Source organism: Leptonychotes weddellii, chromosome 12, assembly GCF_054177405.1.
Source record: "Leptonychotes weddellii isolate Sample4059 chromosome 12, ASM5417740v2, whole genome shotgun sequence".
Taxonomy (NCBI): domain Eukaryota; kingdom Metazoa; phylum Chordata; class Mammalia; order Carnivora; family Phocidae; genus Leptonychotes; species Leptonychotes weddellii.
The window spans coordinates 39,646,648-39,673,338 of NC_138380.1; the positions used below are offsets into that span (position 1 = coordinate 39,646,648).

The 26,691-nt window shown below is 40.8% G+C and overlaps 1 protein-coding gene across 2 annotated transcripts in view; it reads right to left on the reverse strand.

The window, feature by feature from the left end:
* The window catches only part of BBS9 (Bardet-Biedl syndrome 9), a 162,589-nt gene extending 140,782 nt beyond the window's left edge, over positions 1-21,807 (reverse strand). For both annotated transcript variants that reach the window (XM_081800297.1, XM_081800295.1), the window contains exon 1: positions 21,178-21,807. The gene's annotated coding sequence lies outside the window, so the exon portion shown is untranslated. The remainder of the gene's footprint in view (positions 1-21,177) is intronic.
* Between the last annotated feature and the right edge of the window lie 4,884 nt (positions 21,808-26,691).

Below are 26,691 nucleotides of genomic sequence, written 5' to 3' on the forward strand. Positions count from 1 at the left end.
GGTAAGATAGGTGTTGTGGGTTGAATTGTGCCCCCACGCCAAAAAAAGATATGCTGAAATCCTAACCCCCAGTATCCATGACTTTATTTGGAAATAGGGTCTTCACAGATGTAATCAAGTTAAGATGAGGTCACACTCAATTAGGTGTGCGATAAAACTCTCTTATAAGAATAGAAAGTGGGGTGGGGGGCCGGCCTGGGTGGTGCAGTCAGTTGAGTGTCCAACTCTTGGTTTTGGCTCAGGTCATGATCTCAGGGTGGTAGAATCCAGCTCCCAGTCGGGCACCGCACTCAGTGCAGAGTCTGCTTGAGACCTTCTCCCTCTCCCTCTGCCCCTCCTCTCTGCGCTCGCTCTTTCTCTCTCAAATAAATAAAATCTTTAAAAAAAAAAAAAAGGAAGGAAGAAGGAAGGGAGGAACGGGAGGGAGGGAGGGGGGGAGGTGGGAGGGAGGGAGGGGGGTGGGAGGGAGGAGAATGCCATGTGAAGACATTTAAGGAGAAGATGATCATGTGGCAATGGAGACAGTGATTAGAGTGATAAATCCACAAGCCAAAGAATGCCTGGGACTACCAGAAGCTGGAAGAGGCAAAGAGGGATCCTAGAGGCTTCAGGGGTAGGATGGCCCTGCTGACACCTTGATTTTCGACTTCTAGCCTCTAAAAACTGTCAGAATAAATTTCTGTTGCTTTAAGCCACTCGATTTGTGGTACTTTGTTATGGCAGCCCTAGGAAACTAATACTTTAGGTGTCAGTTTTGAAATTGCTGTATTAGTATAGAATATTGACTTTTTCCATCTGCTTAGGAGTTCTACATACTTTTTTTTTTTTTAGATTTTATTTATTTATTTGACAGAGAGATAGACAGAAGAGCACAAGCAGAGGGAGTGGCAGAGGGAGAGGGAGAAGCAGGCTCTGCACTGAGCAGGGAACCCGACGCGGGACTCGATCCCAGGACCCTGAGATCATGACCCGAGCCGAAGGCAGACGCCCAACCATCTGAGCCACCCAGGCACCCCGGAGTTCTACATACTTATTTGCTGAGAGCTTATCGCATGCCAACTAATGGTCTCTGTAACTTTTTTGTATTAACTCATTAAATCCTCATAAGAACCATATGAGAGAGGTACTATCCTAAGAATTTCAATCCTGAATAGAGACACCAGGAATCCGCTGCTAGATGATCTGATGGCAGACCCCAGGAGTTCTATACAGTCTCTAGAGCCATGCTGTTCCCATCCCCTGCTAAGGTTTGGCCAATTAAACTCTTCCTGCATTTGGGAGATCTATGCCACTCTCACTCCAATCCCTCTTTTATTTATATTTATCAGAGTTGTTTCCTATAACTTGTGACCAAAAAAAAAATTTTCGGAAAGAAATTGGCAGCAGAGAATAAACTGCAGGTACCAATTCCTGCAGGAATATTTGGAAATTGGTTCTTGAGTTGAGTTGGGACACAAAGCAGTAAGACTCTAGGCAGGGTTAAATAACAATAAAATTGTACACAGTGACAGATGGTTAATCAAGTTAACCCTCCAGGCAATTGGGACCCTGTGCCCACTGCAGGTGACACTCTGGTGGACTGGATAGCTGCTGCCCTAGGCCAACTGAACAGGAAGGAGGAATGCCAAACCATATATAAGATGGCTTTTCTAAGAGCACTGGATAATTTAAAATAAGAGAATGATAAGTTTAAACCTCAAAATTTCCATCTCAGGGTAAAGAATAAAATTCAGGGTCCTTGGGACTCTGCAGAAAGAATTTCTTTCTTCTTATATCTGTGAGGCTTAACCACTAAGAATCTAATTCAGGGACTGATTCTGTAGGTTTTAAATTACAGTAACAAATGAGTATGCATAAAAGCAAAGATATTCATCACAAAGAATGGGATTACAAAGTTACATAATGAGGTTACTAGCAAAGTCTAGAAGGCTTGGATATACTTAAACCTCCAAACTTTTCTAAACACTCCTCACTGAGCTTCCTATGTATCCCACCACACCCTAATCCCTATTTCACTTACTAAATAACCAAGATTCAACTTCAACACAGCCCTTTCTTCAGAGATAAGAGGAAGCCAGGATGGCGAAGTCCACATGGTCACAATTTAACCCCTAGAATCAAAATGTGTATGTATGAGTATTAAAATAGTAGAACTTTTGGGGCGCCTGGGTGGCTCAGTCATTAAGCGTCTGCCTTCGGCTCAGGTCATGATCCCAGGGTCTTGGGATCGAGCCCCGCATCGGGCTCCCTGCTCCGCGGGAAGCTGCTTCTCCCTCTCCCATTCCCCCTGCTTGTGTTCCCTCTCTTGCTGTGTCTCTCTCTGTCAAATAAATAAATAAAATCTTAAAAAAAAAAACAGTAGAACTTTTATAGTAACCAGATCTCAGGTAACCGTCTAATTCTCACGGATTTTAAGCTATGATTAATGGGATCCCCAGGAATGAAATGAATGACTCATTAAGACCCTTTTTTTCCCAGTGGTTCATTTTTGTTGTTGTTGTTAGAGTAGTATTCAATTTTAAGAAGGTCCTATAATGTGTTTATCAAACTCAAGCCTTTTTTGAAATCTATAACCAAAAATATTACAGGTCCCTGAAAAAGACTAACTCAAGCCACCACATAGACAGTCATGGCATCTCACCCATTTCCACAATGAAGTCAATTTACAGACTCAGAGTCCCTTGAATAAAGACAATACAGTGCACAGATGTTGCTGTAACACCACACATGTCTAATATAAAGTTTCCTCAGATTCTTCTCTACAGGACAAGTACTTATTTATCCAGGTACACTGAGGAAAGGGAAATACCCAAACTTTGTGAGAATACTGAATATTGGCTCTGAGTTACTACTAATTCGGGAAGCCTAGAAATATACTGTTGTTGCTAATTATGGAGACTCAGTGATAAATGAATTTTTTAACTTAGTTCACCCAGTGGGAGAGCAAAGCCAGCCTATGATTTCTCACCCAGTTTCTGAAAGTTTAAAGGAAATATATTTTCACAGAAAATAGTAGAACATCCTTTTGGTTCCCTAACATGTACATGAAGGATATTATCTGGGGAGAACTATATGGAAGCCAATGGAACTCTATCTCCCCATCAGGGAGAAAAATCAAAATCAGTACCACGGGTAGGGGTGCCTGGGTGGTTCAGTTGGTCCGACTCTTGGTTTCAGCTCAGGTCTTGATCTCCAGGTTGTGAGTTCAAGCCCTGTGTTGGGCTCCACGCTGGGCATGGAGCCTACTTAAATACATACATGCATACATACATACACACACACATACATACCACTGCTAGGCCTGATTTGGGGTAGTTTTCAAAATTCAATGCCAAAAAGCGTTAATATGCATATGTGGTGATTCCTACCACATCCCTGTTTAATAACCAAATCTGTCAATATTCAAGTTTAATGGGTCTTATAGAGAGAGTTAGGGTTGATCAGTGTAACTTAAAGAGTAACCCCAAATTCTTCTATTATTCCACATCTTGTCTTTCTTGGAGCCAACTAATACAATCCATCTACTTGAATACAGTTTTAGATCTTAATAATGCATTTCTCCTTTCTAAACAGAAAGAGTTTGCTTTCACGGGACAGAAATAGGCATATATCTTTAAATGTACTGCCACAATCCAATCTGCAGAAACCAGGACTACCTCATCATCATCTCTTAAGCGCCAAATGATGCTGAAAGAAATATGAGTGAAGCCCAGGGATCTCCAAGGATCCTCCCCCACACTGTCTGGATCAGTAGTAAATGAAACTACTACAGTCCTCTTTAGGCAAGCATTAATGTACTACATCCCTCAGGAATACAGGCCTAGACCAGTTCTCTGGTCCCTCCATCTCCACTCAAGACCAAGAACCCTAACCAGATGGAAGGTAGTAAAAAAAAAAAAAAAAAAGTAAGTAGCATAGTTACACAGCCCAGTAACCAGATACAAAACAGAAGGTATCCCTCCCATATGACTTCTTTAAGTTACCATACAATTTTTTCTACTCCTCCATCTTAATTTTAAAATTTTTCCTTCTCTCCCTCAACTATTATATATAAGTTTGGATAGAGATTGTATATACCACTGAGTCTAGAGGCAGCAGAATATTGGAACGTGATCATGACTAAATGACAAGGGAAAGGGATATCACCCAAAGATCCTGGACTTGCAGAGCTGGGGCTCCCTGAAAGTGCCTCTGAAGCAGCAGGTGTGCATGGTTCTTATCTCCCAATGCAGATGAGTAACAGCACGTGCTTGTGGAGCTGTACAAGGGACAGTTGCCCCTTGTGAGACATAAATGCTGAGTAGCTAAAAGATAAACGTAGTAGCTATTTTTCAGTCAGCTTTATGTGTTTTCCACTTAAGATTCTTGCAGTAAACTCTCCTCCAGGCCACAGGCTGGCATGGAATCTAAACTGCACCACTCAGACTCTCCTACTCACTCCCACTTCTTACTATCTGTCTCTCCCACAAATCTGAATCTTGAATTGAGAAGAACAGGAAAGTAAGTACCACTTTAAATTCATGGAGTCTAATTTCAACTGGGATCTCAAGATTAGTAAGGAATCCTTCTATATATCAAGTTGGCTTTGCCTAAAACAATTTCAAGATGCCTAATACCACCTTTCCTCTCTCTGATCACTCCAAAGAAAAGTAGGGGTCATTATTGTCTCAACTTCCCAAACTGACCTGCAAATTTCTCTTCATCTGTATCTATTCTTACCCTCTTGCCTTCTGTCACAGTGAAAAAAAAAAGTTCTCACACCTTCCATCTGCACACCTGATCCCATCTCTGACTGTCTTCTCTGGATCCCTGCTCTATTTTTTTTTTAAAGATTTTATTTATTTATTTATTTGAGAGAGAGAATGAGAGAGAGAGAGCAGGAGAGGGGGGAGGGTCAGAGGGAGAAGCAGACTCCCTGCCAAGCAGGGAGCCCGATGCGGGACTCGATCCCGGGACTCCAGGATCATGACCTGAGCCGAAGGCAGTCGCTTAACCAACTGAGCCACCCAGGCGCCCTCTATTTTTTTTTTTAAGATGTTATTTTTAAATAACCTCTATACCCAACATGGGGCTCAAACCTACAACCCTGGGATAAAGAGTCACATGCTCCACCAACCAAGCCAGTCAGATGCCCCATCCTTGCTTTAATATATCCTTTATGCTATACATTGAATTTTTCCCACTTCTCTTTACCCTACATTACCGCCAGTCATCATCCTCCATGCTTCCTTTCACAGCTAAGTTTCTTTAAAGGGCCATAAACACTCAGTCTTCCCTACCTCCTACTCCTTCAGTCACTGCAAATCTAGATTTTGTTACCATTGTGCCCACTCATCCACCCTCATGGAGAACACTAATGAATGACTTGTTGCTAAATGGCATGGAAACTTCAGTCTTCGTGTCACTAAACCTTGCCTCCCAGGTACCAGCCCAACTAGTTCTGCCTCTCTGCCTGCCTTTCTCAGAATCTATTACTGTCTACCCTTCCCAAACCTTTCCCTTTAATGCTTGTATTCTTCAGGTTATGGTCTTAAGATTCTTTCCATCTTATTCCACTTTCTTTCCCCGTGCATTTTCACACATTCTCAGGGCTTCAAATACAACCAGTATATGGCTCACTTCAAAATCACTACCACTGGGGGGAGGGGGGGGGCGCAGGGGGCGCCCGGGTGGCTCAGTCATTAAGTGTCTGCCTTCAGCTTGGGTCATGATCCCGGGGTCCTGGGATCGAGCCCCATGTCAGGCTCCTTGCTCAGCGGGAAGCCTGCTCCTCCCTCTCCTGCTCCCCCTGCTTGTATTCCCTCTCTCACTATGTCTCTCTCTGTCAAACAAATAAATAAAATCTTAAGAAAAAAAATGTCTAAAAAAAAAATCACTACCACTGGGGCACCTGGGTGCCTCAGTCAGTTAAGCGACTCTTGATTTTGACTCAGGTCAAGATCTCAGGATCATGAGATAGAACCCCGCATCGGGCTCTGTGTTAGGCATGGAGCCTGCTTAAGATTCTCTCTCTCCCTCTCCCCCCTGCCCCCATCCCCTGCTCCATGTGCACTCTCTAAAAAAAAAAAATTAAATTAAAATAAAATAAAATATCGCTACCTCTATTCTGCCTACTAGACATTCCTATCTCAAATAGAGCATGTCCCAAACTGCTCTCATTTACCTTCCATTCTATAAGATCAATGGGAATTATTCTTAAACTGTTATGTGTCATCCTTCAACTTTGGATTTTATCAAAAATGCAGACACCTAAGCCCACCCTTCCAATCCACCTACCTTTGGGAAATATGGCCTTATAGGAGCTATAAATCTGAGATAGAAAATCTTCATATATAACAATCACCCCAGAATATGATGATACTGCACAGTGGTCCAAGCTTTGAGAAATGATAGGCAATATTTTTTCTATGTGGGACACACATATGAAGTGATTTTTGTATAGTACCCTTGGGAAAATAGAGGAGGCTTCTCACAGCTGGCCACAAATTGGGAGGAAGCAAACTGGTAACCCATTGCTGGCACCCCAGTGAAGAGCTCTAATAGAAATGATGAGTGAACAGTAAGCTATACAGACAATCAATCCGGATAGTTTCTAACCAAATTGAGCTTTAGATAGTTTGGACAAAAATGGGTTTGAAATTGTTCTCTTTGGCATATATTTTTATAGCCTGAGTATTCTGTATTGCCAAATAATAAGGGAATCATAAGTTTTAACAAACAGGCAGGAGACAAAGCTGATAATCTTTGAGGAACCTCTCAGGACACCCTCTGAGTAGAAGACCTTCCCATCTCCTATCAGTGGGAGGGCAGGGCCCAGATTTTCCTTAGAAACAATTTAGGTGCTCAGTACAGCTTAATACCTCCCATTCTTCTTTGCCAATATAATTTTCTCCTTTCACCTTGCCACCAAGATTCTACTGTTTTTGTTATACACAAGAGAAAAAAAATAAAGAAAATGTAAGGAGACAATATTCATACACATTGAATGAAAGAATGATTGTAAGTTTTCTTTTTAAGAGGCCAACGACTATCCGGATTACAAAAAAGAAAAGAAGAAGCTAATGACTATAAATAATTAAAACCAAATATAAGTTTCAAATAGCAATGATACAGAACTACAATGTTTTAGAGACCACTTCAAAAAATATGAAGATGCGAAGAGAAACAAATATATAAGACAGAATGCTATTTCTAGTATCATAATATGAAAATGAAAGTAATGATTTAATAATTGTTTTCTATCAACAAATAGAGCTAGAATAACTTTTCCATTCTGGTATGAATGGCTTTCAGATTTAAAATTTTTTTAAAATATAATTTTCCTTGAAAATAATTTCTAAAAATACTTCAAAATTAAAAATATTTTAGTAGCTCTAATTTTGCAAAAAAATGAAAACAAATTTTGCAACAAATGAAAACAAATTAAATATTGCCTTGTAATATTTTTCCAGTTCCAAGTTATATGACAGAATCAACACAAACCAGAAAAACAAAGAGCGAAACAGAAGTAAGAACTATATTTATCAGTCTGCTACCTAAATATTATAAGGAAAACTACCTTCAAAATTAGGGCATAATTATGACAGTTCACTTAAGTTCTATAAGTACACTTTAAAGTGAATAAGTATACTTTAAAAAACGAAGTCATTTTTATTTTATGTCTGTAAAGCTTTCCTCCAAGAGGCACGGCCATAAGTTGCTTACCTTGTCCATTTCCAGTATTGTCAATGTCAGCCAAACACAAACAGCCTTGATCAAATTCTTCTTTTTCTCCCAAAACAGTAGACCACCAATCACGGGCTTTAAATAAAGACATTTTCGTTCACTATAAAAAGAAAGCATTTATTTATAGTAAAAATCTACTTCACACCATGAATTATAAATCAATTATCTCGGGGCGCCTGGGTGGCTCAGTTGGTTAAGCGACTGCCTTCGGCTCGGGTCATGATCCCAGGGTCCTGGGATCGAGCCCCACATCGGGTTCCTTGCTCAGCGGGGAGCCTGCTTCTCCCTCTCCTACTCCCCCTGCTTGTGTTCCCTCTCTCGCTGTCCCTCTCTCTGTCAAATAAATAAATAAAATCTTAAAAAAAAAAAATCAATTATCTCTTAAAGCATAGCAAATTAAACTTGGACAATGTTAAGAAAAACATTTCTGAATTTAAATTTAATTTTTTATATTTTGCAGAAATGTGTGAAACCACAAATCCAAACAACTGGAAACATGATCAGATATTTTGCAAAGCCATTGGAGAGTCAGTCTGAAAAATTTTATACATAAATGTTGGGCCAATTCTTTCTTCTGGAACATTTGGTAGAGAATGACACAAAGTATCAAAAAATATTCTTTGGAGGATCAAGATTCAAATTCTAACAGCACTAATTAGTACATAATTCCTTAGCAAAATACCTGATTTTCCTTCATTTTGGTCTTTGGAAAGACCACAGCATCTCTTGTCACAATGGATTGCTGAGAAGAGCAAATGAGTTCAAATGACTAACACTGGAACTGATACATTACAGGTACTCAAAAAGCATTCACACACTTTCCCCATTCTAACTGTAGAAAGGCAAAGTGGAAGAGGGAAATTCACACCAAAACACAACCAGGAAAACTGAGTGTACAGGCATTTATACCACTATATCACTAACCACCTGTGACTCAGGCAACCCATAAAATCTCCCTCTACTTTGATTCCTCATCTAGAATGAGGATATGCCAGCCACATCTACCATTGATATTGATATAGTAAATGTGAAAGCCCATTGGACTTCTTGAATTACAACACAAACATCACACACCCTGGGATTCTATGGAAGTTCATGTATCCAACATAAATGAGCCTTTTCTTCATGCTACACTGCTTTAAATAATTGTTAGGAAATGCAGTCAATTTTCCTTATTCAAAGACATTCCATTCTATAAGGCTGCAGCAAACCTTAGCAAATACTGAACTTCTAGCAAATACTGAACTACTTCTCCTAGGGGAAATAGAAAGTTAGGCTCCTGTGAGCCTCTAGTCACAATATTTTCATGAACCAATCAATACATAACTTTGTTTTTTATGTGTCTCTGTTTAAAGATACTTTATTTAATATACTGTTGATTCACGAACATTCAAGCTCAACAGTCAAGAACACTATAACTCTTACTTGAAGGAAGCTTATCTGATACATATATTTTCTCTATAAGGTACATAGCAACCTTCTCACACTTAGGAACATTAGACAGCCCTTCACCACTACATTTGGGGATCTTTTTAAGTAACAAAAATTTAAAAAAACAAATAAATAAACCCAAACCACAGAGATGTAGAAAACATGGCACTAAGTAGACCATGAAAAGGATACTTGTATATAGTATAATAGCTGAAACAAGTAGGCAGTTACTGTGGATGATATCTGCTGGAATATGTGCGTCAAGTGACTCAAATTTTTTGCCACTCTGTGCATGATTATGAATGACCCAAAAGCACCATGAGTATTGATTTTGGTATTACAAATAAATTTTAGCAAATAGGTAAACTCACAACTAGGGAATCTGCAAATAATGAGGATCAACTATACATTTAAAAAAATGTAGGGCACCTGAGTGGCTCGGTTGGTTAAGTGTCTGCCTTCGGTTCAGGTCATGATCCCAGGGTCCTGGGATAGAGCCCCACATTGGGCTCCCCTGCTCTGTGGGGAGCCTGCTTCTCCCTCTGCCTCTGCCTGCCACTCCCCCTGCCTGTGCTCTCTCTCTCTCTCTCTCTGTCAAATACATAAATAAAATCTTTAAAAATAAATTAAAATTTAAATTTAAAAATGTAAATCAATCTGCTTCTTAAAGTAGGCCTTCCACATAGGCTAATCACAGAAAGCAAGACCACTTGCTTTCATTAAGTTGGCCAAGAAATTAGCTGAGAATCATGTGGTGGTGAAAACTGTAGACTCTGGAGAAGGTCAGTGTGAGTTTGAATCCGTGTTCCATACAAACCATGAAATCAGTGGAGGGTTACTAAAAGTCAGCTTCCTCATCTATAAAATAAAGAAAGATGTTGTGAGGAATAAATAAGAATGCAGTAGAGGCAACCTATGGAATGGAAGAAAATATCTACAAATTATATATCTAATAAAGGGTTAATATACAGAATACATAAAGAACTCATACATGTCACCAAAAAATTTTTTTAATGGGCAAAGGACTTGAACAGACATTTCACCAAAGAAGATATATAAATGGCCAAAATGCATGTGAAACAATGTTCAACATCACCAATTATTAGGGAAATGCAAATCACAAACATAATGAAATACCACCTCACACCCACTAGGGCTACTACAAACAAACAAAAAACCCAGAAAATAACAAGTGTTGGCAAGGATGTGATGTAACTGGAACCCTTGTGCACTGATGCTGAAAATCTAAAAGAGTGCAACCGCTATGGAAACTGTATGGTGGTTCCTCAAAAAATTAAAAATACAAATTACCAGGGCTCCTGGGTGGCTCAGTCAGTTAAGCATCTGACTGTTGATTTCAGCTCAGGTCATGATCTCAGGGATGTGAGATAGAGCCCCATGTTGGGCTACGTGCTGAGCATGGAGCCTGCTTAAGATTCTCTCTCTCCCTCTCCTCTACCCATCTCCCCTGCGATCTCTCCCTCTAAAAAAATAAAAATATAAAATAAAAAACAAATAAATAGATAAATAAATAAAAATACAAAAATATAAATTACCATATGATCCACCCATTCCACTTCTGGGTATATATTCAAAGGAAATGAAAACAAGAATTCAAAGAGATATGTACGCCCATGTTCATAACAGCATTATTCACAATATCTAAAAGGGAGAGGCAACCCAAGTGTCCATCAATGAATGACTGGATAAACAAAATGTGGTATATACATACAAGGGAGCTCTGACACATGCAACAACATGGATGAACCTTGAGAACATTATGTTAAGTGAAATAAACCAGTCACAAAGACAAATACGGCATGATTCCACTTATATGAGGTATCTAGAGTAGCCAAATTCATGGAGTACAATGGTGGTTGCCAGGTTTGGAGTGAGAAAGAAGTGGAGAGCTTTTGTTTAATGGGTATAGAGATTCAGTTTTGTAAGGTGAAGAGTTCTGGAGACTGGCTGCACAAAAATGTGAAGGTACTTAATACTACTGAACTGTACACTTAGTTAAGATGGTAATTTTATGTTATGTATATGTATGTTATATGTACATGCATATGGTAATGTTATGTATACGTATGTATTTTATGTTATGTATGTTATGTATATGTATATATGTTACCACAATTCAAAATCAAAAATAAAAACTTTTAGTTTGAAAAAAAGGAACATGGTATTATTAGCACAATACTTGCTACATATAAGCACTCAATAAACCTTAGCCATTGTTACGGTTTTTACCTTTTTATGGTATTTTTTTTTAAAACCTACACTGAAGAAAAGAAACAAGTGTCCTTCAATGTGTGAATAAACAAACTATGGTAAATCCTCACCATAGAATAAAACTCAGCAATTTTTTTTAAATGAAAAAACAACAACAAGGATGGATCTCAAGGGTATTATGCTGAGTGAAAAAAAAGCCCAACTCCCAAAGATCACATATTAAATAATTCCATTTCCATAACATTTTCAAAATGAAAAAATTAAACTGATGGAAAACAGATCAGTGATTGCCAGCGTTGGGGGGTAGTGAATTTAATGGGCTAGGAGAAGGGAAATTCTTTGGGATGATGGAAAAGTTCTGTACCCTGATTTTAGTGGTGGTTTCATGGGATAAATTTTAATTTCTTTGAGCTATATTCCAAGATGAAAAGTGTATATAATATAAAACATAGTGAAATCTAAGATTTTTTAAAGTAAGATTTATAGTTTAGTTATAGTATTATACTAACATCAATTTAGTAGTTTGATAATTGTTCTGCTACCACTGGGAAATCATTACTTTTACAATTTCTATGTGAGTATATTATTTCAGATGATAAGTTTAAAGAAACAAACAATAGGAAAAAAAGAAAATTCCATCCAAGGCCTCTCTTTCCACTAAAAAAGAAATTAGTCAGATAAAGGCGAAGTGTTGATGGAAGTGAAGGGAAAAAAACATAGGAGGTAAATAAGCTTATAATGAGTTTTAACATATGTGAGAGAGTTTCTGAAAAACATCTGCATCATTTGTTATTACTAATGCCATTATATAACCATACAGATTGCCAGATGACTAAACTTCAAACCTGGCAGCAAGTATACAAAAAATGTAATAAACACTTTATTACACTTTTACTAGATTTTTTTTTATTTGAGAGGGAAGTAACAGTACTTAATAAGCGCCACACAGTCTCATTATATACTCCAGATATATATGGAAAGTTGTTATACACCTATATACTATTAGACTACAATATAAAGATACATCATTCTCTTGCAGCCCAGGGCAGAATATTACCCAAACTCAATACCACTCAAAGACTCACTTGGAGGACTCACAGCACTCATCATATAGTTATTATCATGGCCATGATTTATTACAGTGAAAGAATAAAAAGCATAATCAAAAAAGGGAAAAGGTGCATGAGGCTGGGCTGTGGGGGGCTGGGGGGCAGAGTTCTGGAGGAAATCAGACACAAGCTTCCAAGGTAGAAAAACTGGGCTCTGCGGTCAGAGGCCAGGAAAAAAAAAGAAAAGAAAACTGAACAGGGGCATCCATTGATACCAAAGGAAAACCAGGAGTGTGCCATCTGGAAGGAAATAGGAAAAAAAAGGTGTATCTAGAAAAAGAGAGTGGCCAGCTCCATGAAATGCTGCTGATATGTCACAAAGAATGAAAGCTTGGGGTCAAAACTCCATTTGGAAACATAGTCAAAAATAGAAATCAACAGGCTAACCAACAAGTATGGGATCCTTTGTACACATTCTGCATCAGCCAGTTTAAAGGAGTCTCAAGGAGAGAAAATAGGAAGAGAAGATCTGTTCAACATCCAAAGGGGTATCTTTCCCCTCATGTAGGCAGAAGAGAAAACCTCATGGGACCTGCCTAGAGAACATATTAAACACCCAAGTAATGGTCACAAAGAAGAGTTTTTTCCATCAATGCTATTAAATAATATATAAAAAATCAAAGTGAGTATAAACACACATGACTGCATCAGGTGAAAATAGCTATTATGTGAAAATGGCCTCAAAAATCTTTGTTAATGAGCAAATTTTTTCAGCTTGCTAAAATAAAAAAGAAAAACCCTCCAATATGAAAAACTAACTCTCCAACATTGTCTGTAAATGGAAATGTCATCAAGCACTAATTTTTCAAGGACTTCAATCATAAAATTTAAGACCTATTCCTATTGACAAAATAACACAGGCAACATTTAGTTCCTTCCTGCTTCTCCTGCTCTCGGTTTCTCCTTAGTCACCCTCCACTTCATTAGCTGCTGAAAGCTCTCCTTTCCTACATTGTTTAGCTCCTTGCTACCCAAAGTGTAGTCCATGGACCAGCATCAGCATCACCCAAGACCTTATGATACAAAACCTCAGCCCCACCTCAAACAATATCCCCAGGTGATTCACATGTACCTTAATGTATAAAAAGCACCAGTTTAACTGATACCTGATAGCCAAAGTAGATGTTTTCTTATAGCATGGCTCTACTTTCCCACTTCCTTTTTCCTGGGACCTGTGCCACCTGTTACCTTTCCAAGCTTGAAAAAGAGACTTTAACATTAACAGCTAGAAGGTACCTAATAATCAGTTAGTCCTCTCATTCTGTAAGAGAGGCCCAGAGAGGTTAGTTACATGATTCCCCTGAGTCACACAGCTAATGGCAGAAACTTGCTTCTGCGTACCCTCTCCCTGGTCTCTAGCTTCTTGTCTTGTTAGACTGCCACTGCCTGCAATTTAATATCAAGAAAAAATGAAAAAGCATGAGTCAGTAGAGTGGGGAGTCTGCTTCTCCCTCTTCCTCTGCCCCTCCCCCTACTCATGCTCGCTCTCTCTCTCTCTCTCTCTCTCTCAAATTAATAAATAAAATCTTTAGGGGCACCTGGGTGGCTCAGTCTTTGGGCGTCTGTCTTCGGCTCAGGTCATCATCCCGGGGTCCTGGGATCAAGCCCCACATCAGGTTCCCCGCCCTGCGGGAGGCCTGCTTCTCCCTCTCCTACTACCCCGCTTGTGTTCCCTCTCTCGCTGTGTCTCTCTCTGTCAAATAAATAAATAAAATCTTTAAATAAATAAATAAATAAAATCTTAAAAAAAAATTCTCTTAGCACACAGCAGTTGTGTTCCTAATAAACTTGTATATAATAACTTTTTAACTTACTCTTAAAAGTTTTACAAACACTAGAGTACTTTGATATCTAATGGAACTCTGACCAAATCTTTTGATAATATATGTCTCCCATAACCATTATGCTATGAAATTTAAAATTTCAGAGGATTTCACTTTCAGAATGACATGTGAGAAGCTCCATGGACCCACTCCCCAGCAAAACTGGTGAAAATTTTTTTTTCTAAGATTTTATTTATTTATTCATGAGAGACAGAGAGAGAGAGAGAGGCAGAGGGAGAAGCAGGCTCCCAAGGAGCAGGAAGCCCGATGCGGGACTCGATCCCGGGACCCTGAGATCATGACCTGAGCCGAAGGCAGATGATTAACCATCTGAGCCACCCAGGTGCCCAAAAATTGTTTTTTAAAACAACCATTTAAAGTCTCTGGAAATTGTCCTAAGAGTATATAGAAAATAAAGAAACATAAAAAAATCTACTAAGACTCAGTAAGAAAATTAAGAGTCTGTAGTATTTAAAAAACCAATAATCACTCCTTCTCTCCTCACTCCTAGCTCAAAACAAGATAGAAACTCCACTCCAGACTGGTACAGCCAAGAACAGAGAGACACCCTCTCCCCACAGCCCCCGGTCAGAGAATTATCTTCCCTGGAGGAGCAGGACCTCAGCATTATTTTTATCTTGATTCCAGCTATCTGTGGCTGACTAAAGATGAAAAAGAAAATCTAAATCAAACAACTACCCACAAAAAAGACCAGGCTCAGATGGTGAATTCTACCAAACACAAAAAAATTAAGACCAATTCTTCACAAACTACTCCAAGAAATAAAAGAGGAGGGAATACTTCCCAACTCATTCTATAAGGCTAGTGTTACATTGATACCAAAATTAAGCAAACACAAGAAAACTACAGACCAATATCTCTAATAAATATGGATGCAAAATCCTCAGCAAAACACTAGTAAAATGAATCAAGCAACATATAAAAAGAACTAGGCACCATGACCAAGTGGGATTTAACCCCAGGAATGCAAGGTTAGTTTAACATCCAAAAATGAATTAAAATACTACACCATATCAATAAAGCAAAAATTAAAAACCACCTTATCATCTCAACTCAGGAAAAGCATCTGACAAAATAAAATCCAACCCTCTTCCATTATAAAAACACTTAAAACACTAGGAAATAAAAGGGAACTTCCTCAAACTGATAAAGAACATCTCTATGCAAAGCCCATGGCTTATACCATACTTAATGATGAATGACTAGATGCTCTTTCCCTAAGATCAGACACAAGAATAGGGTGTCCATATTCACAACTTTTAGTCAACATTGTACTGGAGGTTTTAGGTCAGGCAATTAGGTAAGAAAAAGAACTAAAAGGCTCCCAGACTGGAAAGGAAGAAGTAGAACTATCTTTACTTGCAGATGACATGATCTGGTGTATAGAAAATCTTAAGAAATTCAGTGAAAAACTATTAGAGCTAATAAACAAGTTAAGTAAGGTTGAAGGACACAAAAGTATTAACATACAAAAATCAATTGCATTTCTATGCATTTGCAGTGAACAATCCAAAAAAATGAAACTTAAAAAAACAACTGCATTTACAATAGCATCCAAAAGAATAAAATACCTAGGAGTAAATTTAACATATGCAGCTGAAAACTATAAAACACAGTCAAAAGAATTAAAGATCTAAATAAACAGGAAGACATCCCATGTCCGTGGATATGAAGCCAGAACATTATTAAGATGCAATACTTCCCAAATTGATCTACAGATTCAGTGCAATCCTTATCAGATTCCCATATGGCTTCTTTGTACAAATTGACAAGCTTATTCTGAAATTCATATAGAATTGCCAGCAACTGGGCGCCTGGGTGGCTCAGTTGGTTAAGCGACTGCCTTCGGCTCAGGTCATGATCCTGGAGTCCCGGGATTGAGTCTCGCATTGGGCTCCCTGCTCAGCGGGGAGTCTGCTTCTCCCTCTGACCCTCCCCCTCTCATGTGCTCTCTCTCTCATTCTCTCTCTCAAATAAATAAAATCTTAAAAAAAAAAAAGAATTGCCAGCAACTGGGGCACCTAAGTGGCTCAGTCGGTTAAGCATCTGACTCTTGATTTCAGCTCAGGTCATAATCTCAGGATCATGAGATCCAGCCCTGCATGGGGGCTCCACACTCAGCCAGGATCTGCTAGAGATTCTCTCTCCCTCTCCCCTCCCCCTGATGTGCATGCACTCGTGCACCCTCTCTCTCTCTCAAATAATTAAATAAATCTTTAAAAGAAGAAGAAGAAGTGCCAGCAACTCAGAATAGCCAAAACAATCTTAAAAATGAAGAACAAAGTTGGAGGATTTTCCCATTTCAAAACCTAACTACAAAACAATAGTATTCAGGACAGTATGGTACTGGCATAAGGAAAGACATACAGATAAATGGAAAAGAATGGAGAGTCCAGAAATAAATTTATACACCTATGGTAAATGACTTTCAACAAAGATGCTAAGACCATTCAATGAGAAGTTGCAACAAATGGTTCTAGGACAATTAAATAGCCACATGAGAAAGAATGAAGTTAGACCCTTACCTCAAACCATATAAAAAAAAACTAACTCAAAATGGATCAAAGACTTTTATGTATGCTAATGCATAGCTAAAACTATAAAACTTTTAGAAGACTTATTAGAAGAAAACTTAAAAGTAAATCTTCATGATATTAGATATTGTGATAGATCCTTAAACTTGACACCAAAAGCATAAGTAACAAAAGAAAAAATAAAGAGACTTCACCAAAATTTAAAATTTTTGCTTCAAACAACACTAAGAAAGTGAAAAAGACCCACAGAATGGGAGAAAATATTGCAAATCATATCTCTGATAAAAGACACATCTGGGGGCACCTAGGTGGCTCAACTCGTTGAGCGTCTGCCTTCGGCTCAGGTCATGATCTCAGGGTCCTGGGATCAAGCCCCTCATGGGGCTCCCTGCTCAGTGGGGAGCCTGCTTCTCCCTCTCCCTCTGCCTCTCCCCCAGCTTATTCTCTCTCTCTCTCAAATAAATAAAATATTTAAATATATATATATATATATCTGTAACATACAAAGAACTCTTATGACTCAATAATACACAGACAGAAACCCAATTTAAAAATGGGCAAAGGATCTGAATATATATTTCTCCAAGTCGGATATACAAGTGGCTGATAAACACATGAAAAGATGTTCAGCATCATTAGCCAACAGGGAAATGAAAATCAAAACTACAATGAGATACCACCTTATACCCACTATGATGAAACAAGTTTGGGCAAAGATGTGGAAAAATCAACATGCTCATACACTGCTGGTGGTAATGTAAAATGGTACAACCACTTTGGAAAGTGATCTGGCAACTCCTCAAACAATTAAACATAGAGTAATCATATGATCCAGCAATTCCAGTCCAAGGTTGCAAGAGAAATGAAAACATATGTCCACATAAAAACTTATACAGGAACATTTATAGCAGCATTATTCATAATATTCAAAAGGTAAAAATGATCCAAACAAAAGGTAGAAACGATCCAAATGTCTATCAACTGATGAACATATAAACACAATGTTGGCATATCCATAAAACAAAATATTATTCAACAATAAAAAAAAGAAATACTGATATAAAGGAAAATAATAGCTAACAGTTACTAATCATTCACTAAGTCCCAGGCAGTGCTCTAAGTGCTTTGCAAGTACTCTATTTTAATCTTCAAAACAGAACTACAAAGTAAAAGATAGGTACTATTACTCAGGTATCCCTGAATACAGAGAGGTTAAGAAACCCGCCCAAGTGGTCACAACTAGTAAGTAGTAGAAGTAGCATCCCAAAGCAGGCTGTCTACTCCAGAACCCTAAAAATTCAGTGAAGCCACCCCACAAAGAATAAAAAGATATACTCTGTTGGTATTAATTGTAATCACTGCAAGTTCAAACTGCAAGAAAGTATTTCATACACCTAAATCAATTTTTTGTTAAGATTTTGTTTATTTATTTGAGAGAGAGAGCAGGAGGAGTGGGGAACAGAGGGAGAATCAGACTCCCCATTGAGCAGGGAGCCCCACGAGGGGCTCGATCCCAGTACCCTGGGATCATGACCTGAGCCCAAGGCAGATGCTTAACTGACTGAGCCACCCAGGCGCCCCGACCTAATTAATTTTTTTAAGGATGACTAGAAAACAACAATGTGAAGGTTTTAAAGGGTCCATACCTATAACCACAAAAGATTGATTTCTTATGCTTCATTAGAATAATAAATAGAAGATAACCTCTTTATCCCCTAACTCCAGAAATACTCTTCCATACTTGACATTTTCTTATTTTTTTTTTTTAGATTTTATTTATTTATTTGACAGAGAGAGACACAGCGAGAGAGGGAACACAAGCAGGGGGAGTGGGAGAGGGAGAAGCAGGCTCCCCGCAGAGCAGGGAGTCCGATGTGGGACTCGATCCCAGGACCCTGGGATCATGACCCGAGCCGAAGGCAGTCGCTCAACCAACTGAGCCACCCAGGCGCCCAGACACTTTCTTATTTTTAATACTTAACATATATACATTATCTTCCACATCAAAATTTACTCAGATTTAGTTCTCATTTAAGATATGGATGTTTTAACACCCCATTGGCCTAGTCCTACAATATGGAAGGATGACTAGAAGAATTGCTGCAACAAAAATAACCCCAAGAATCCTGTGGAAAGAAAATGTGGGGGTGCCTGGGTTGCTCAGTCGGTTAAGCATCTGATCTTGACTTGGGCTCAGGGTTGCTATCTCAGGGTTGTGATCTCAGGGTTGTGAGACTGAGCCCCAGGTTTGGTTGCACACTGGGCGTGGAGGCTGCTTAAAATTCTCTCTCCTCTTAAAAAAAAAAAAAAAGAGAGAGAATATTTGGATTAGAAGGTAGATCCTGGAATTAGGAGGCTAAGCTGCTGACGCTATTGTTGTTCATATTTGCAGTTTTACTTTCTCCAGGTCATGCTAGTCCTGACTCAAATTTTGGAAAGTAGGAATCAGGTCATCCAGGGCAAGAAAAGTGACAAGTATATGTAGAATTAGAAGAATGTTGCTTTTGAAGACAATATTATAAGGAATCAGTATTGAAATTTTCAATAAAAGACACAGAAGACAAAAGAGCACAGGAGAGGGAGTTAAACAGACCTGGGTTCTCTTTTCCATTTCACACCTCAGCAGAGTGACTTGAAACAAGTCCCTCACCTTCTAATCTCCTAATGGTTCTGGGGGGTGGGAAGATAAAATGGCCTAACACATGTAACTAACTGCTTAACCATTGGATGTACTCAATAAATGTCAGATAAATGTCAGTAGTAACCTAGTAGTAGTAATAGAAGTGGTGGTGGTGGTGGAATGTATTCTGAGCAATGTCAATCTGAACCTCTGGACTGAATATTTAAATGCAACATTTAAAAAATGGGGTGCCTGGGTGCCTCAGATGGTTAAGTGTCTGCCTTTGGCTCAGGTCATGATCCCGGTGTCCTGGGATCAAGTCCTGCATCAGGCTCCCTGCTCCTTGGGGAGCCTGTTTCTCCCTCTGCCTCTCTCTCTCTCATCAATAAATAAATAAAATCTTTTAAAAAAATAAAAAATGACAGTAATCTTTCACTGAAATGTTAATCAACAGGGATGTTTTATAATAACATCATGTGTTTTGATAATTTTTGAGAAATATTTGAGTCTTTATTCTGAGGGATGAGACTTGCTACATACATCAAAAGATGTAAAACATTAACAACTACTATATACTATTGATACTGGATTTTTCCCCTTCAGTGAATGTTTTCATCAAGAACTTGTACCATAAACATAAGTGTGTGGTTGTAATTTAAGAGCAATTACACACAATTACACAAAACTAAAAATTCCTTAAACTCAAATAGCTTATAAATTATTTGCAAGTTTTTTTTAATTCTCCTAAATAAGGATTTAGTCTATTCACAAAATATATATATATATCAGCAATTATTCTCTTTATGTATTTCTAACAAGTTAGAAAATCTATGCCGCTCTAAATGCTGGACAACTTTAGTGAAGACCGATAGTTTTCCTCCTAGTATCTTCAAGTTGTGTATGTGTGTGACGTGGTTTCATGTTTAAAGGAAAAGTGAGGTGGCAAAAAACAAAAACAAAAACAAAACTGAATTTCTCCATTGAAGTCAATTGTAGGACTTAATTAGGGAAAGGAGACGCTGATAAAAATCAGCTCCGTTCATCTAAACTGCTGTGGTCTGCAATATAGAGAGAGAAGGAGAAGCAGTAATCCTATTGCAAGAATTAGAGGGTATTAGTGCATGCATCCTACTGCAGTCGTAGGCTGAGAATTGCTTTGACCATTTGCTCACAAGACCTGTTGAAGAGTCATGGGAGGAGGATGCTTGCGCACCATGTGACATTTCTGAATGGAATCTTTAAAAATTCTTATCACCCTTTCTTAAAAATGTTCATAAGATTCCACACACTTGGGCGCCTGGGTGGCTCAGTCGTTAAGCGTCTGCCTTCGGCTCAGGTCATGATCCCAGAGTCCTGGGATCGAGTCCCACATCGGGCTCCCTGCTCGGCAGGAAGCCTGCTTCTCCCTCTCCCACTCCCCCTGCTTGTGTTCCTGCTCTCGCTCTCTCTCTCTGTCAAATAAATAAATAAAAATCTTAAAAAAAAAAAAAAAAAGATTCCACACACTTTGTGCACCTAGTTGGGTTTTGTTCGATTTTTAATGCAAACATCCTTCCTAAGAAACCTATCATCCAATATCCCCCAAAACCATTCCATGGCATCAGAGGATCAATCTTGCCCACAAAACAAAACACAGAAAGGGCATTCACGCTCCCAATGTTTAATTCCAGACATACGCTTACCTGATGCCGAATCAGGTGGGTCCTGCCCCACCTTTCCTCGAACTCTCCGCAGATTTCCCTTTAAGGACGCCTGCCAGGGTCCCAGGGCTGCAACGACGAGAGCAAGAATGGAGGGTGCAGAGCAAAGCAACCCCTCGCTTCACTACTCCCTGTCGTTCCCCTGCTCCAACTTGTTCCACGTCCCAGAAAGAGCTTCACCAGGGAGCACCACCAGCTCCACAGAGTTGGAGCGACACCCACAAGGAGTAAACCTGCATCCCTTCTGTGTCAACCCCGCAGACACGCAGGGGAAACGGCATCAATCCCTTGGAAGAGACCAGGCAGGCCAGAACAACGGCAAGTCCTGCTTCTCACAAAGAGGAGGAAATAGTGAGGGAGGCAGTCAGTGGGATGTAGCAGATAGAGGACAGCAACGGCGGAAGGGACAACTCCCCACTCCCGCCTAACTCCAAGCCATCTTCGCCCTGTTGTCATAGCACTTTACAACGAACGCCGCTGCGCAAGTCGGATGGCTGAGCTCCGATGCCTTCTGGGGGCTGTAGTCCAGAGTGGCCGAGGAGGGTGGAAGGTGGAAGACTTTTTCTGCTTGGGCCTGGTTGGAATCAGATTTCTAAAGGAGGGGGCTGGAGTGAACCACTCCCTGGTCCTTATTAGCACAGAGATAATACCATTCCCTTTCCGGTCCTTGGACAGTTCCTCAGATGTAGGCTCCGAGGAATACCCGCCTCCTGCCTCCGCTGTGGACGCAGGCCACGCCCCTCCCACGCCTACCCGTCCCGCGTGTCAGCGCGTGGGGGTGGAGCTTCCCGCGGGGGCGGGGCTTACGCAGGAGGGGCGGAGCGTCTGGGCTTTTCCGCGGGCTCGCGCGTCCCAGACTCCCGGAGCAGTTAATTTCCCCGATCCCAGGCGCAAAAGGCCCCGTATGTGAACCAGGCGGTGGTGGCCAGGGTGGCCTCAGTAGCGAGCGCCAGTGTGGGAGCTCCCGTGGCGGGGGTGGTGCTGGCCCAGTATACATTCACCTTGAAGAGGAAGACGTGGGGAAGACAAACATCGTGGAGGCGGTGGAGCATTTAAACAATTTCCAGGTGCTTATTTTTTCCTAGGAGAAACAGTGCCATGAGGTTATTTATACGTGGCTTCTGATCCCATGCGCAACGGCTCTCTTTAGCATATACCTTAGAGTGGATTACCTGGTATATAGATATGTAAATGTTCAGCTTTACAACTGAACATAATAATAAGGCCAGTTTTTTTTTTATCTTTGTTTTCAAAAGCAAAGGGGTGCCCCTAGAATAAAAAGGTTTTTTTAAATAATAGAATAAAATACTGTGTGAAAATAATCATGTGAAAATTACCTTGAGGGCGCCTGGGTGGCTCAGTTGGTTAAGCAGCTGACTGTAGATCTCAGGTCAGGTCTTGATCTCAGTATCATGAATGAGTTCAAGTCCTATGTTGGCCTCTGCGCTGGGCATGGAACCTACTTAAAAAGAAAAAGAAAAAATTATCTTGAACTACTAATTTATATTTCAAGCCGCTAAGATATGTAACTGCTTAATTAAAAAAAAAAAATACATATTCCCTGTGACAGGAGAAGCTTCTGAAAGCTTGATATCCAAATTCAACCTATTTCAGTGACAGCATGGGACAGTGCGAAGAATAGTATTTGCTGGGAAACCTAAGGTAATTTATAATTTCTGGCATGAAAAGTTTATTTTCAACAGCTGGTGCCATATTCCTCTTAATGAGTGTGATCGTTTACAAAAATAGCTGTAGGTTTTTTTTTCCATCTTTGTGTGCCCATTTCTTTACAATGTGATTTTGCAGCTCTACCCTTAAATCTGAATTTGACCTGCTTGGTCAATGAAACATTAGTAAATATGATGCAAGCAAAGCTTCAAAAAGTGCTTCTCCCTCTCGTGCTTCTCTTGAAAATACTGCAACCACTTCCATGTGAATGACCTGTAGAAGCTTGCTGAATGATGAGAAACATGTTGTCAGGTCATCTCCACTGCCCCTCTAGACCCATGAGTGAGGTCATTCTAGACCAACCAAACCCAGCAGAGCCACCAGCTAACTGCAGAGATCCATCTAGCCAAACCAAAGCAGAACTGCCCACCCAACAAATGTTATTTCTTTTAAACCTCATGCATATTAGACACACAAAGGACTATACCCATCATCAAGGCCAATTATTTATTGAGCCAGGCACACAATAAATATATGTGCCAGGCACTATATGAAGCATGTTGGATCATTTAACATTCAAAACACAGCTGTCAATTATTTTTTGCTTTAACTCATAGGACAAAATTAATTTGGAAAGATAATACCTAACTTATTTGCGTATGATGCCCTCTGATATTTCCACTTTCTGTTCTTTCCTTTTTTATTTCATAGTTTACAATGTTGCTGTTGATTTCACAATTCCCTCAGTTGATTTCACAATCCTCTAATGACTCTTGACCCAAAATTTGAACAACGTGAACGTAGCATTTATCAGTCCAAATAAATATTTCTAGAATGAATGAAATGTCATAAAGGCAGATTTGGCACATTAACAGCTGCAGAATATGTGTAGCATCACATAGTGTGGAACCATATGGTAGCTAGAGAAATGTTTAAAATTCAAATATGATAATGACTTCTTCCAACTTTATTTTCATTACCTTCCTACCACACTTACTTTGAGATCCAGGTCCTTCACAAGGTCTACAAGATCCTGGACAATCTTGTCCGGTCTGCCTCTCCAGCCTCATTTCGTGGCTCTTCTCCTTTCTCCCCAGGCTCCAGCCCCACAGTGACCTTCTCTCTCATTTCTTCTGTACATGAAGCCCCTTTTCCACAGGCTGCTCTGCCTCTTGGGATACTTTCCTTTGCTCCACCAGCTCCTACTCATCCTTTAAGCCTCTGCTTGTATTTCCCTTCCCCCTGGGAAGGCTTCCTGGACCACCACTAGAATAAGTACCCCCATATATCTTCATAGAACTGATCATAACTGAAGTTCTAATATATGGGTAATAGTCAGTTCAACATTTTTCTTATATAAGCTCCACAAAGGTAGAGACTGGTTTCTCCCCTGCACTCAAAATATATTCACATAGCAGGTCTAATTCAGTGTTTGATGAATGAATAAATGAATGTTTTTGAAATTTTTATTAAATCTTTCCTTCACCTTTATAACCTTACATCTTCTGGCTCTCCCCAGAGTTCAGACAACTCCATGGTGCATACCAGAGATAAATCTGAGTGGCTTACACCAACCAAATGACTGGCATTGTTCCTTCTCTCCTGGGGTGGCTTTTCTGCTGGCCAAGCTTGGGTGCCTGATGCCTATGACCATTAGTGGGTGGGTTCTTGCTCAGGAGACTACATGGGCCCTGAAACTATCAGGATCCAGGAACGCTTACCTCAAACATGGACTAGACGTGCTCAAATATGTGGAATTGCACCAGGAGTGGGGACTTGCACACAAGCTGGGACCAAGGACTTCACCATTCATAAACTGAGCTATTGAGTATCCTCACCTCTCATGTGTGAGAACTGTAAGAGGTTGTTCTAAAGTGTAAGAAGGAAACCTTATGTTTCTAAATAATGAATTATACTACTATTATATTCATTTAGTATCAGGACATCCAGGTTGATTTTTTTTTTTAAGATTTTATTTATTTATTTGACAGAGGGAGAGACAGCAAGAGAGGGAACACAAGCAGGAGGAGTGGGAGAGGGAGAAGCAGGCTTCCCGCTAAGCAGAGAGCCCGATCTGGGGCTCGATCCCAGGACCCTGCTGAAGGCAGACGCTTAACGACTGAGCCACCCAGGCACCCCCCAGGTTGATTTTAAACACTAACTTTGAGGGGCACATGGGTGGCTCAGTTGATTAGGCATCCGACTTGATTTTGGCTCGGGTCATGATCCCAGGGTCCTGGGATGGAGCTCTGCATTAGTGGGGAGTCTGCTTCTGCCTCTCCCCCTCCCTCTGGTCTTACACCCACCCCCACCCCCCTGCTCATGCTGTCTCTCTTGCTTTCAAATAAATAAATAATCTTAAAAAAAAAAAACTAACTTTGCAATCAAACATTGTTTCTGACAGAGTTCTTTAGTCACAGATAACAGAATCCATTCTAGCTGGTTAAACAAAAACTAGTTTCAAGGAAATCAGGTAGTTCATCAAACCTCTGGGAGACCCAGAAAACCAGACTTGAACACCTCACAGCCAGGGTATTTATGGGGCACTTACTGGTTCAGGTAACTTGCATCAACTGCTAGATTGGTTTATCTGAGAACCTGATTTCCAAGCTCTGGGACATACCAGTGTAATACTGTGTTTCTGTTCATAGACCTTGTGCATTCCTTCATTTAGATTTTCTCTAATAAATACGAAGGAGCTCCTCATATATTTTAAGTATTAACCATATTGAATGCCACATTTGAGGGGAATAGTCCCTGTGCTGTTACTTTTACTTCGTTTGTGCTTTCTTCCATTATGTTAAAGCTAAAACAGTGATCATAACTTCACATATCAGATACAGTTACAAAATGCAACCTAGTTAAGCACTTTAACAATTCGCGGCGGCCTGGCTCCACGACTTCTACTTCTGCATCCTCGGGCATGTTATTTAACTCTCTCCGCCTCCTTCTTATGTATAAAATAAGGGTAATACATACGGGTAATAACAGCACTTAGTAAGTTTTTAAAGATTAAATCAATTTTTCTTGCGGGCTTAGCTCAATAACGAGCACATAAAAAGCGCTCAGTGTCTATAGCTTTCAGTCTAGCACCCAAACCTTGTCTAGATACACCGCAGGCTGACTACGTTTTAACGACGTTCTGGAAAAAGAGAATTTCTCTGGGGTGTCTTGCTTTCTTCAAAGCTGGGTGAATCCCAGCCCCAAGTAGCAGCAGCCCGTCTAGCCAGGGGGGCCACAAAGCCGCCGCGCACGGGTCCCCAGGCCTCCCAGGGGAGGGGCGCGCGCGGGGGGGGCGGGGCTCCCCGGCTGTCCCGCAGGCCTCCCCCACCCCCAGCCCGCCGCGCTCGCGGCCGCCGCCAGGGGGCGCGCTCCGATCCCGGCCGGCCTGGCGGCGGGGCCACGGCGCTCTGAGCGCGGACTTGGGGCCACGACGCGGGAGGCGGCGGGGAGGGCTGGCGGGAGGCGGGGACCAGGAGGCCTCGGCGGGGACAGTGGGCCGGGCCCGGGCGGGCGGCGGGAGGGGGCGCTGCGGGGCCGGCCGGCCGCGGCGCGGAGGAAGTGCCGTCTTCCCAACGCCTCAGCCGCCTCAGGCACGCCGCGGGGGCCGCCTCAGCCGCGCGGGCCGCGATGTCTTCCCGGCCGGGGCGCGACGACGCGGGGGCCGGGGGCGTGCGGCGGCTGCGGGAGCCGGCCGAGCAGGAGCTGCAGCGGCGCCGGGAGCAGAAGCGGCGGCGGCACGACGCGCAGCAGCTGCAGCAGCTCAAGCACCTGGAGTCCTTGTGAGTCCGCGCCGCTCCCGCTCCTCCGCCAGGCGCGGGGTCGGGG